Source organism: Rhamphochromis sp. 'chilingali', assembly GCF_963969265.1.
Source record: "Rhamphochromis sp. 'chilingali' genome assembly, chromosome: 2".
Classification (NCBI taxonomy): Eukaryota; Metazoa; Chordata; class Actinopteri; order Cichliformes; family Cichlidae; genus Rhamphochromis; species Rhamphochromis sp. 'chilingali'.
In genome coordinates, this window is record NC_137930.1 from 44,357,323 (window position 1) to 44,371,665 (window position 14,343).

The following is a 14,343-nucleotide window of genomic DNA, read 5'->3' on the forward strand; positions in this document are numbered from 1 at the left end:
AGGTTTGATCAAACACTCAAACACGTTCCAAGGATACAGTTTTGAGTTTGATAAAGACCGGAAACAGGAGGTTCATCTTATTGCTGAACGGGAGGTAGTTCAAGTCATTTGGCTTTAGCCCAGCTGAGCTTGTGTTTGCTCGTGTGCATTGTGCATTGGCCTCTGAAACTCCTGCAAGAAAAATGGCTTAACAATGATAAAAAACAAAATATCCTGGGTTGTGTCAGTGCTTTCCATTTTAAACACCGCTGGGCCTGCAAGATTGCAAAACAAAATCTGGCTGCAGTCCCAAAAAGGATGAAAAGTTGGTTTAACAAAAAAAAAAAAAAAAAAGCCAAAGCCAGGTGACAGGGTGTTAGTTTCCGTGCCCATTTCCAGTACTAGTCTGTTGGCACATTACAGCAGCATTTTTGTAGTGGAGGAAAAAATAATTTGCGACACTTATGACTTCATTGCCATGTTCTACTGCAAATGACGAAGCAGACTGTGTCACATAAAGATGCTGAAACCATATTTTGACCAATGATTTGTCTGGTTCAAACTTAGTCGTCAAAGTAAAAACTGCTTTGACGTCTTTTTCTCACCGCCAACCTGCATGTGATGTGCTGGCATTTCCACCGGCATGCCTGTAGCAGCAGATAACTAAATCGGTGATGCTGATGGACCATCTATGGCATTGGTACAGGGCAACTGAAATAATTCTTAGATTCTGGCAAAGCTTAACTCATGTTTTAAACATTTGAGTGGGTCACAGCAAACTGACATGATTAGTCTTATTTATTCACAAGGGTCTCTAGTCTCTGTTCTCTGACATGCAATCCCAAATGCATATGTTAACATATGATGTAGATTTGGCGGTTTCTTACTCCATAAAACAACATCCATATACAGTGAACTAAGAGAAGTGGCAACATTTACAAAAGGAGGACAACTATATGTTGGCACATGGTATTGCAGAATTTAGCTGTAGCTCATGGAGTTCCTCCTTCCGAATAGCCAATAAGTCTTATAGCTTTGGCCATTTTTATACAGACTATAGGAACAGGAACAGTGTCTCAAAGTCACCCTCTTCCACAATTGGAAGATTGTGGGAACAGTGTTGGTTTAGCAGCTTTTGTGATTAAGCTGGACCTCTTAAAAGGCTCTTGGCAGGTGGCACTGTGATGCCAGATGGTTCTCTACAATACACAGTTATACCCTTTGGAGTCCGCAAAGCACCTGCCACATCCTGGTTTTGACTATGTCATGAATCGCTGTGTAGCAGGCAGGAGTTGGACTCAAAGTGCAGGCACTCAGGCACGAGGTTTAAACACAAAGAACTCAGCTTTATTTGCTGGCAGGGGAAAGTCATACAAGAGCAAACTAAACTAAACTAAACTGGAAACTCACAAACTAAACTCACAGTGAGTCACAGAGAGATCCACACAGCATGAGGGACGACGCAACACTGACTCAAAGAAACACAGGGTTTAAATACACTGGGGTCGTGTCCAAATTCATGGGCTGCATCCTCCTGAGGCCGCATTTGTAGACCGATTACGTCACAGCGACGCGCCGAAGGCTGTCCAAATTCGTAGACTCCTCCGAATGCAGCCGACAAATGCGTCCTCCTTTTCCCCGAATTTGAAGGATGGGTCGGGTGTGTCCTTCGTGGCCTACCATATCCCAGAATTCATAGCGCGGCCCAGCCAAACTCCAGTTTCCAGCAATGGCGGCCGCTACTAAGTTTTGAAATTACTCATACTAATCTTTCTGGGTCACAAAATAAACTTTTAACATATTTTCAGGCGAGAAAGTAGTTGTGTAAACATCAAATATCTGCTCGGTTTATCAAGATATCGCATATCTGCAAAAGTGCATCGACGTTTTCGGAGGCTTCTGCTACCCACCAGCTCGATAGCTAGCCGGGAGCTCGAGGGTTACTGATGCGGCTGAGAACGGCACAACTCCTGGCACATCATTTTCAGATCCCCGCGGACTTTCGCTGCTCGGGTTAAACGTAATATATAAGTCACTTAGACAACCTAAAAATGTTATTGTTGGGCTTTTTTCAGTGTTTTGTTTGTTCGTGAGTAAATCGGTTTGGCTGAGATTAAAGTTATTAGATTAGATTAGATAAAATAAAACTTTATTAATCCCCCGACTGGGTTCCGCCTTGGTTTTTACACAGCTGACTAAACGTCAAACAGAAAACTGATTAAACAGAAGTATGAGACAGTCGAGAATTTACGCCAGTGTCCTGTTATATTTTAGATATCAAGAAGCAGACGGCTGAGTTTATTAAACTCCACCGAGACAGCGGTGACGCTAATCAGAAGGCTAGACCGTCCAATTTCACGGCCGTTTACTTCCGGCCTACCTGACCTTCTGAGGACCCGGCCCACGTAGACCGCGAAGGCTGGGTCCTCAGGAGGATGCAGCCCATGAATTTGGACACGACCTGGGAAGTAACGAGGGGAATGAGACACAGAAGGAGAGCACAGCTGGGGGAAATCAGGACTGACGAGACAAGGAAGCATAACTGCACACACTGAGATCAGACGTGGACTATCAAAATAAAACAGGAAACACAAACACAAAGACAGACTAAGAGACACGGGCTTAACACAGAGACCTGACTACATTACAGGGGATACACAGGCATACACAGGCAGAGACGATGGAAAACAGAGGGAGCACCGAATAAACACTGGGAAACCAAAACACAAACTGTCATAATTCATAATATCAAAAATAAGAGTACAAAAATCAAAAACACGGGGTCACCGACCCAGAACCATGACAGACTAGGGTGCCAGGCTGTGAAACATATATAGATGATATGGTGATTTTGTGGGTTTGAGCATGTTGAACAGCCGAGTAGTGTTTGAGAGGGTGGCAGATGCAAATCTGACCATAAATTTGTGCAGTGTGAGTTTTGGGGAGCTACGGTGGTGTACATGTGTAAAATAGTGGGTAGTGGGTAGTGGACAAAAATACCCATTAAGCTATTCTTATTTTCCCGTCGCCTTCATCCAGGTTTGAGTTGCAGCACTTCTGGGGGATGGTGGGTTATTATAGACATTTCTGCAAAAACCTTTCCCCTGTTGCTCCACTCAATGGTTAAGTGCCCCCAAAAAGTTCACCTGGTCTCCAGATTGTCATCATACATTAGAAAATATTAAAACTAGTGGCATTCCGTCAGGACAAGCAAGGCCAGCAGTGCTTTCCCTGTCATATCTAAAAATATACATGAATTAAAATTTACCAAAGTAAAGCAGTCTCTCTTCTTTCATCACAGACAACGCTGGCATAAAGCTACTTCTGTTTGTATCCATCCTGTACATTACTGCCATCTTTTGGCCAAGGTTGCAATTGCCACTAAAATTTGCTTGTTTCTTACTTACTTGTAGCCAGAGGTGGGTCGAGTATCCAAAAATTGTACTCAAGTAAGAGTATCATTACTTTAAAATATTATTAATCAAGTAAAAGTGAAAAGTAGTCGTCAAAAAAGCTACTCAAGTAAGAGTAAAAAAGTACTTGGTGAAAAGGCTACTCAAGTACTGAGTAAGTAGCGAGTAACTGTTTGAAATGTCCAATTTATTTTATAAATAAATGCTATCAGACAAACAAAAATAAATAAATATACAAATTTTAGTATTTTCAAAAGGAATATATGTAAAAAGATCCACAAAATAAGGCACAACAATTCTAATTTCAAGATTTCAGTTTTTCACAACGTAAATCTTTTTCAAGCAAAACACACAGTAAATATATTCGCATTTACAGCAGCCTCAGCGAAAACATTAGAACGAGGCAACTTCAACATAACAGGCTACAGCTGATGCGCCAAAATGTCATACTAGGGGTGGTTCTTTTAAATACAAGGATGGATTAAGTAAATCAGAAACAAATGACACAGAGATGCAACAGATATAATCAGTAAAAGTTTATTCCCAAGGCGGACAGCAGGAATTAAACACACACACACACACCTGTGCTAAAATTCCACAGGAATAGACATTCTAACAAAACTATAAAATGTTCTTTGTATACTAAAATACCCTGAAGTATAGACAGTGGATTAACACAATGTAATATGTAAAAATGTAAAAACTACACTCACAAATACTGAAATCAGAGAAAAACTAATTATAAAAGACAAATACAAATTTCCACTATGTGGATGTACATATGTGTATGGCTCACTTTACTGTAAATTGTTTCTTCAGTCAGTGAAATGGTGGTTCAGCTTCAGCAGCAGTTGGCTCTCAAGGTTCTTGCTGTGAAGCTGTGACCGTTTGGCAGTGAACAGGAGTCCTGTATGACTAAAAAATCTCTCACAGGCTGCAGATGCAGGAAGAGCTGTATTGACTTTGATCGACAGCTTCTTGATCTGAGGAAAGCCATACAATACATCCATACCTCCAGTGAATGGATATGAAAGGTACCTCTCCAGTTCCTCTGCTTCTGGCTTTCCTGACCCCATGGATCCATCATCTTAGTCAGTTAGGCTGCTGTTTGTGCTGGCCTCATCCAGCTCTGTGTCTAGGTGATGTCTGATGAAGTGGAGACCTGTGGAAAGATGTATGGTTTTCAAAAGAATTAGGTCTGGTCATTATAGTGCTGTATACACTGCCAAGCTGCAGATGTTTGCTTGGAGCTAGCCTCCAAAAGCTGGCCATACACTGTGCGATTTTTGGCCGATTTTGAGCCGATTTTTCAGTTGTGCAACCGTTTTGGGGATCGGCCTGTGTCTTGCCTTAATCGTGTGTGCATCATGTAGTATACTTGGGGTAACGAGCAGTTAACACCTCACGACCAGCTCCCAATCATCAATCGTATGGTCGCATGATAATCAAACCAGTTTGAAATCCTGTCGCCTATCACACTGCGCACGCACAAACACAGAAATGAAAGAAAAGGTGGAGCAGCACGCAGTGCAGCGTGTGATCTGGACACAAGAGATGGAGGCACAACTTGTAGGATAAGGCAAGCTCATCCGAGTACGTAAGCGGAGAGCTGCCACCCAGCTGCAGACTGTTTAAACTAAACAAGCTGCTATTTGACATAATAAACCCTGTCAGCCGCAGTATTGCCTTCTGTTTTAACAGTTAAAGCAGTAGACACGAGCTGTTTGCATGTGCGTTGAACTCCAGGGTCATTAACCAGGCTACCTGTTACCTTATAGCTCACGCTAACTAACAAGCGAGCAGTTAAAAGGACAGCCGAGGCTGCACAAAACACCCACAAACTTATCTCACTACAACTTAGCGCCGAAAATATGACTGCCAGCTAGTGATGGTAAATTTGATTCTTTTTACTGAATCGAGTTTTAATGAGTCACTCACCAAAGTGAATCGAATTTTGGAGTCATTTGATTCACTGAGTCAGTCGACCAGAGAGTGCAAAAAATGTACATTTTCACTCAAACTTAATTTGTTTCTCTTTTCATGTAAATCCCACTGCTAAGATGAATGATTCAAAAAAAAAAAAAACCCAACTATTTTATAGAGCAAAAAAGACCAAAAACATTTCTAAAATTAAGCAATTTCCTATCAAAATTGCTTAATAAGATAAGATAAGATAACCTTTATTAGTCCCACACGTGGGAAATTTGTTTTGTCACAGCAGGAAGTGGACAGTGCAAAAGTTATGAGGCAAAAATTAGAATACAATAAGAATAAATACAGTACACAACTGTACAGAATAGAATAAAATAATATACTATATACAGTAGAATAAAATAAAATAAATATACAATAAGATAAAAATAGAATACAAATACAAATGCTATATACAACTGAGTAAAAATACAACGATGACAGAAAGGATTATTGCACTTAGTATTATTGCATATGTATGGATGTGTGTGCTTGATCAGTTAAAGTCTTTATTATGGAGTCTGACAGCAGTGGGGAGGAAAGACCTGCGAAATCTCTCCGTCCCACACCGTGGGTGCCGCAGTCTCCCACTGAAGGAGCTGCTCAGTGCTGTCACAGTCTGCTGCATGGGGTGGGAGACGTTGTCCATCAGGGATGACAGCTTAGCCGCCGTTCTCCTGTCACTCACCACCTCCACTGGGTCCAGAGGGCATCCTAGAACAGAGCTGGCCCTTCGGATCACCCTGTTCAGTCTCTTCCTGTCCCCAGCAGAGATGCTGCCGCCCCAGCAGACCACGCCATAAAAGATAGCAGAAGCCACAACAGAGTCATAGAAGGTCTTCAGGAGTGGGCCCTCCACTCCAAACGACCTGAGTCTCCGCAGCAGGTACAGCCTGCTCTGCCCTTTCCTGTAGAGGGCGTCTGAGTTATGAGTCCAGTCCAGTCTATTGTTCAGATGAACACCAAGGTACCTGTAGCTGTCCACAGCCTCAATGTCCATACCTTGGATGTTCAGTGGTTGCAGTGGAGAATGCTTGTGCCTGCGGAAGTCTACCACCAGTTCCTTGGTTTTACTGGCGTTGATCTGGAGGTAGTTCAGCTGGCACCAGTCCACAAAGTCTTGGGTCAGACCTCTGTACTCCTTGTCGTCCCCATCAGTGATGAGGCCGACTATTGCAGAGTCATCAGAGAACTTCTGCAGGAAGCACTGGGTGGAATTGTGGGAGAAGTCTGCAGTGTAGATGGTGAAGAGGAACGGAGCCAGAACCGTTCCCTGTGGGGCCCCCGTACTGCAGACGACCCTGTCCGACACACAGCCCTGAGTCCTCACATACTGTGGTCGGTCGGTGAGGTAGTCCAGGATCCAGGTAGTGAGGTGATGGTCCACTCCAGAGTTCACCAGCTTGTCCTTTAGAACCGAGGGAAGAATGGTGTTGAAGGCACTGGAGAAATCAAAGAACATGATTCTCACAGTGCTTCCAGCGGTCTCCAGGTGAGCGAGGGAACGATGTAGGAGGTGAATGACGGCATCATCCGCTCCAATGCCAGGCTGGTAGGCAAACTGAAGTGGGTCCAGTGATGAGCTTATTAGGCGCCGAAGCTGAGCCAGGACCAACCGCTCCAGGGTCTTCATCAGGTGGGATGTCAGAGCCACCGGCCTGTAGCTGTTGAGGTCCTTGGGGCGTGAAGTCTTTGGCACTGGTACAACACAGGAGGTTTTCCAGAGCTGTGGGACTCTTCCCAACCTCAGGCTCAGGTTGAAGAGGTGCTCCATCACCCCACACAGTTGGTCCGCGCAGGACCTGACGACCCTCGAGCTGATGCCATCTGGGCCCGCTGCCTTCTTGCCATTAATCCTCCTCAGTTCCTTCCTAACCTGGGTGGTTGAGAGAGACAGGCTGGAGCCTTGTGTTGAGTGTGTATTGGATGCTGTTGTTGGGGGTGGGGAGGAGTGAGCAGGGTGAATAGAGGAGGTGTGAAGTGTCTGAGGTGGAACAGCAGCAGTGGGGGTGGGTGAGTCTGCAGCCGATGTTGCAGACTGCCTCATGGCTGAGTCAAATCTGTTGAAGAAATGATTCAGTTCATTTGCCCATCTCACATCCCTCCCAGGCAGAGAGTTCTGCTGTTTGTGGCCCGAGATGGTTCTGAGGCCTCTCCAGACTTCACCAACGTTGTTTTGTTGAAGCTGGTTCTCCATCTTCTGCCTGTAGCTCTCCTTCCCATTCCTTATCAGTCCCCTCAGCTCTCTCTGCACCCTTTTCAACTCCTCTTTGTCTCTGGATTTGAAGGCCCTCCTCTTCTGCTTGAGGACGGTTTTAATTTCTGGGGTAATCCAAGGTTTGTTGTTGGAGAAACACCGTACAGTCCTGGTAGGTACAGTGTTATCCACACAGAAGTTTATATAGTCAGTAATGCATGTAGTAAGGCTGTCGATGTCCTCACCGTGGTCATCACAAATCACCTCCCACACAGTCGACTCAAAACAATCGTTAAGAGCCTCCTCGCTCTCCTCTGACCATCTCTGTACTGTGCGGGTGGCTGGTGGCTCCCTGCGCACTAAGGGCTCATACACAGGGACAAGGTGCACCAGGTTGTGATCAGATCTGCCCAGGGGAGGGAGAGGTGATGAACTGTATGCCTCTTCTGCATTGGCATACAGTAAGTCCAGTGTTTTATTGACTCTGGTTGGGCAGGTCACATACTGGGTGAAGGTGGGCAGTGTGGAGTCCAGTGAGGCATGATTGAAGTCCCCTGATATTATGAGAAGGGCTCTCGGTGATTGTGTTTGCAGTCTGCTGACCACAAAACATTTATTTTGTTTATTTTTATTTTATTAGTATTTTCCTTAAATGTGTTAAATATATATTTTCTCATCCAAATGTCCACTGAGCTGTGAGCCAGGGGGCGGTAATGCACCTTAACATTGGTTGCCAACCAAGAAGAAGAAGCTGTGAGCCAGGAGGGAGGGGGTGAGTGAGTGAGTGAGTGAGTGATTCGCTTACGCTTACGATTCAGCACAGGAGGGAGGGGGTTAGTGAGTGAGTGAGTGAGTGAGTGAGTGAGTGATTCGTTTGCTCTATGATTCAGCACAGGAGGGAGGGGGTGAGTAGCTCAAATGTGCTGTTAGCATGTTAGCAGAGCGATGCTACTGTGAACCGAGGAGCTATTTTCTTGATGTGAGCTTCTACTCAGGGTTTTTTCTTCCAGTTCAGAGCAGAAATACTTTTGTTAAGAAACTGGCTGTTGTCCCCCCCCCCCCCACAATTTTAATTATAAGCTAGATATATTTCTACTAAGCAAATTAGTTTGCTAACAGAAACAGGGATGAGTCAGTGAGTCAGTTGGGCTTGTGAATCATGATTCACGAGTCAGTAAAGTGATTCTCGAGTATTGAACGATTCGTTCACGAATCGAACATCACTACTGCCAGCTCAAGCTCGACACAGCTGCTGTAACATAAGACTGACATCCAGCTAACCACAGCTAAAAAGATATTTAGAGAAAACTTACCATTTCCTCAGGTTACACGAATTGAGTTGTTTCATGCTGAAAAGTTGTTGTTTTGGCTCTCACTGAAGACACCGACATGGCCACATCTTATTGGTGAAAAAATTACCGGAAATTCCACTGACGGCATGTTATCTAATGTGTTAAACTAATTTTTTTTTTTTTAAAGTAACGAGTCGAATTTTGCAAATGTAGCAGAGTAAAAGTACCGTTTCTTCTTCATAATTGTACTCAAGTAAAAGTAAAAAGTATCGTGCAAAAAAGGTACTTAAAAAGTTTTTTTTTTTTTAAAAACTTACTCAAGTAAATGTAACGGAGTAAACGTAGCTCTTACTACCCACCTCTGCTTGTAGCTAACTCCGTTTTATCCATCTGTCTCTGGTTAACAATAACTGGACCTAGGCAAGCTGAGAGGCCAGCAGATTTCTTTCTGGGGGATAAACCTACAAATAAGACAAGTGCGTATACAAAGATAAGCAACACTGAGTAGTCTTCACCTTCTCCAGATGAAACAACTAGTATTCCATTTGGGAGCCCTTGTGACAGTGACGGACACTGTTGTTGTTCTAAAGACAATAAAGTACACCACATTTAGACTATAGAGAAAAGAACAACACCAGTTTGGAAAATCTGACAAATTTGTATTTGGAGAACAACAGACAATCGTAATATTGTCAAAATATTATTCTCAGATACTAACCAGTATTAAAATTTAACAGATATCAGATTAGATACTTTTTCATAACACAATCAATACCAATAGTGCTGTCTTTGCTTCCTCCAGGTGAGACAAATACAACACTGTGTAGACAGTCAGGCACACAGCACCTCCTCTCACTAACAGTAGTTGGCATTCACAATTATGAACAACACTTTAGAAGGAATTTTGAGAAGTCAGTAAAGCTCCTGTTTGAACAAGAAGTTCTTAACAGTTGTTATAAATGTTTACCTGGCCAGGATACAAATTAATGTTAGCCACTTAACTATTAGAGGTTACCATGTAGCCACAAACTCAGGGAACACAAGCTAATGTACTCTTAATGCCAGTGCCAAGCCCGAATAATTGGGGGGACTGTGTCAGGAAGCCTATCCAGCATAAAATCTTTGATAAATCAAGCGCTCATCTGCTGTGGCAACCACTGAAAAACAAAAATAATAATAATAATAATAAAATAAGAAAGCCTTTATTAGTCCGAGAGTGGTTTTTATTTTGTTTGTTTTGGTTTGTTTTTTGGTTTGTTTATTGGCACTATAATAACTGAATTAAAAATTATATATATATAATATACACACTTTACTAGTTTCTTAACATATTTCTGGTCTACACCAGTCACCTTTAAAATAGTGTTGTGACAGATTTATTATTATTATTATCATCATCATCATCATCATCATCATCCTCATTATTATTTTTGTATTGCTTTCAGCTTCTTCTTTTAAAAAAAAAAAAAATGCCTCTTTACCGTTTTCCCCAGGGATCAAAATTGAGCTGGAGATCCCAGTATTGCAACAACCCTTCCTTCCTCATATACCAAAGTCTGTTCAAGTTCATACATACACCTGGCTATAAGTGTATCTAAACAATGGTTGAACTGCGAGTTTCTACCTGCCTTATGAACTTTGCTGTATCCATCAGAACTAGATGATGGGTGATGATGATGATGATGGCAGTAGATTCCAGGTAAATAGATAAAGCCAGCAACTTCTTATTGGATGCTGCACAGTGGAAAAAAAAGAAATATATATATATGTATATATATATATATATATATATATATATATATATATATATATATATATATATATATATATATACACACACGCATTGTCTCTGTGAGCTGCACTTTGTTTCTGTGCAGCTCACCGACTTCTTTTTATCCTTTCCTTCAGTTAATTCTGCTTTATTTTTTTATTTTTTTATTTATTTGCCCCTTTTTCTACGCCTCTTTGCCATTAAGACACACACTTAGTGAGCCTTGCACACGCAAACTCATCATAATAGGGAGCAAACACCTTTCATCCTAAGTACAGTGTAGATTCTTAAGCTGAGCGTACTCACACGTGCCTGAACATTTTCCCAGTGGGAACATGGAGAACACGCAAGCATTTTTCAGGTATGCGCACGAAGTCACCAAGACGCATCCATAAAAAAGGAGGGGTGGTGGCGGGGGGGCGTAAAAGCGTGCCAGCACTGTACACTGTGGGCTCATGTGCACGATTGAGTCAAATGCATTCAGAACTAGCTACAGTCCCAAAATCTATTTTTAATTGAAACATACAAACAGCTTGAGAAGCAAACTGGCAGCTTTGTAAACTGCTACTAAATGATTAACTGATTATTGACTGCAGAATCCGAAGCTCCAACATGTTCCCATAGATCACAAAAACGTTATCAATTACATGCGACATGTGTAGCTACATTTACAGAAAATTTAAATGTAATGTAATTAAAATTTACCTGCCAAATATCACCGGTAAATCTTCAGGAATCTTTTTTATCCTAGTAAGAAGAGGTTTTTTCGTCAGCTTCGCAAGTCAGCCAGTTGTCTTGTGTCTCCAGCAGTTAGTAACATCACATTAAACCTGTTCAGTCAAATTCCTCCACTGAGTTTCGATCCAGCATCCGCAAACAAAAAAGTGATGTGAAAATTCACCTTTTCCTCCGTGTCTTTAGTTAGAGATCAGCGCTGATCATAGTTCTGTCAGAGAAATTGTCATGTCTTCAGGTTAATATCAACCCTGATCGCCTGCAAGTGTAGGTTCGACTCACACGGGAAAATCCCAGGACCCTCCCTCTCCAGTCCTGATTGGTCTCATATCAAAGTGTCCGACAATTCAGAGAATGGACCTTATAAGAGCAGCCGGTTGCGTCCACAAGAGAGAAGCGCATGCTTTTCTTCGCCTCTCGCAGCTCTCCAAAGTGCAGTGTGCGGCTGGCCTACGTCACAGAAAACACTGGCGGCTCTCGTGCTCGTCACACGAAGCTGATGAGAGTTTCATGTCAAGCTCCCCCTAACAGAACCAGTGACAGACTTGTGCAGGGACTGCACGATCCTGGACCAAACTGAAATGATGTCAGTCACATCATAGAAGAGAAGAAAAGAAGACCGACTGGTGCTGTCACACATAAGGTTAATAAGCTAAGAGAATACTGCACAGGTAGAGGGGTTTCCGAAGTTAAAGCAGCAGAGATGGAGAAAAGACGCCACCTAGCGGACACAAGTCGTAGTTACAACTAGATGCCGGTTCTCCGATGTCAATTCATTATGTCTATAATAAATAAAATCACAATAGTCACTTTAAGGTACGTTACACTAGAAGATAAAGAGACAATTAGATCCTATTACTGTGGGAAGGCGATGGTGTGAAGGAACCTCTTAACAGAAAGTAACAGAACCAGGCTCAGAGAGGGAGCCATTTGCCCCGACTGGCTGGGACTGAGTGGAAAGAGAAGAGAAAATGAGTTCATAGAGAACAAAACACAAAATATGGAAATGAAGATAAAGTATATATACAACTTCAAAATAGGAAAGGAGTTTTGTCTTTTGTTTTTTAAGTATTGCTATTTAAAAAAAACAAAACAAAAAACATTTCATCCACCAGAAACAGTTATAAACTTGGCACCTAAAACCTGGTTTTAAAAATGTGTGTCTGCAGGCATCGAAATGCAAAATGCATGCAGACAAAAACATACAAAATCCAATTTTTAATTATTCCATGCAGGACAACATTTGTTTATGTTTTCTCTTCAGTTTGTTTGTTTTTTTGCTGTTTGTTGTGGGGGAGAGGTGTTTATTTGCTACAAGAACACATACATAATGTCAGCTGTTTGCAAACAAACACACAGATCTCTGGATTTCTTAATGAAATGAAATGCAGTGAGTAAAAAGTAACACTATAACTAAAAAGCCTCTTAGGAAGGTTTTTGTTATGATCACCTGCATCTTGTTTTTTATGATCATAATGGTGTATAGAATTTGGTTGTAATCTACCTGCAACAAAACTAGCTGGACATAAAATATAACTCTGTGTGCCACAATTCATTTTGCCTGCCAGGACAAAAAGCAATACATGATGATGCCAATCATTTGCTGAAAACAACACCAATAGTTTTTGCTCTTGTTTTGCTCCTACAGTGTTTCCAATCATGAAACAAATTTAAATATTAGACAAAGCTAACACAAGTAAACACAAAATGCAGTTTCTAAATGAAGGTGTTTATTATTAATTGGGGAAAAAATCCAAACCTACATGGCCCTGTGTGCAAAAGGAATGATTTGATATCCTCGTGTCGGTGCTGGATTGGCAGACAGAGGCGGTTTCTCGCAAGTTAAGTAGATTTTTTTTAAGGCGGTTTTTTCCAAAGTCGCAAAAGTATGACGTCACAACAATTTGATTGGTCACTTGCAATGTTGAACCTTGAACCAACATTTATTATGATGATGTGGGAACAACACCGACACGAGGATATCAAATCGTGCGAGTGAACACCATCCCCACAGACACAGCGGCCAGGCAAGCAGAAGAACAGCACCTCAAGAAGAGTAAATGTGGTTATTCCAGCTGGACTTTTGTCAAAGCTGGGAAGGCACCAAAAGAAAGCTCCAGCCGATCCAGGAGAAAAGGACAACCGCTGCCTAAGCAAAAACCTGTAGTGATCCCATGTGTGTCAGGAGTATCGGAGCAGTTGAGACACATTTTTTCTAAACACCAGGTCTCTGTGGCTTTTAAACCCCAAAACACACTGCGCCAAAAATTGGTCCACCCCAAGGATCGGGTCCCCCGACACAAACAGAGTAACATAGTGTACGCTGTTAAATGCCAGGAGGATTGTCAGGATTTATACATCGGGGAAACAAAACAACCTCTGGCAAAGTGGATGGCACAACACAGAAGAGCCACCTCGTCAGGCCAGGACTCTGCAGTCTATTCACACCTACAGGCCCGTGGACACTCTTTCAATGATGAGGATGTACACATCTTGGACAGGGAGGAACGCTGGTTTGAGCGCGCAGTCAAGGAGGCCATTTACGTGAAAAGGGAAAGACCATCTCTGAATCGAGGAGGGGAGAGTTTGCTGGAGAGCCGGCGCAGTGGCAGGATGCCTGCTGTGTTGCCTGGGATTACTCCTTATCCCCTACCCAACCCCGTTGCTGGTCACGTGCTCTATAATGTTGTACTGTGGACATTTATGTGCTTTCTGTGCAGAGGAGTTTTTTTGTTTCCTGTTCTCATATAGCCCAGCATGAGTAGAGGTCTCTTTTTTTCCTCTTGTACTTTTCCCATTGTAGTGTACATTTCAGTGGTTTTTCTGTAATGCAACCGTTCTCTGACTTGTGTCCCCATGTGATGTCTGTGTTGTGTGTGTAAGGTCGGGGGGCGGGTTCATTTCACTGCAGGGCAACCTGCCACTGCATGTGGTGAATAAAATTTGATGAACTTGATGAACTTGAACTTGATGAACTATGAACTA

General features: G+C 42.5%; 1 protein-coding gene across 5 annotated transcripts in view; it reads right to left on the reverse strand.

The window, feature by feature from the left end:
- The window catches only part of LOC308390315 (metabotropic glutamate receptor 8-like), a 147,713-nt gene extending 135,869 nt beyond the window's left edge, over positions 1-11,844 (reverse strand). For 4 of the 5 annotated variants that reach the window (XR_013970425.1, XM_080872185.1, XM_080872187.1 and 1 more), the window contains exons 1-2: positions 11,329-11,844; positions 9,212-9,313 (exon numbers count right to left, since the gene is read on the reverse strand). The gene's annotated coding sequence lies outside the window, so the exon portion shown is untranslated. The remainder of the gene's footprint in view (positions 1-9,211; positions 9,314-11,328) is intronic. The other variant, XM_080872182.1, reaches the window with a different exon arrangement.
- Positions 11,845-14,343: the final 2,499 nt, after the last annotated feature.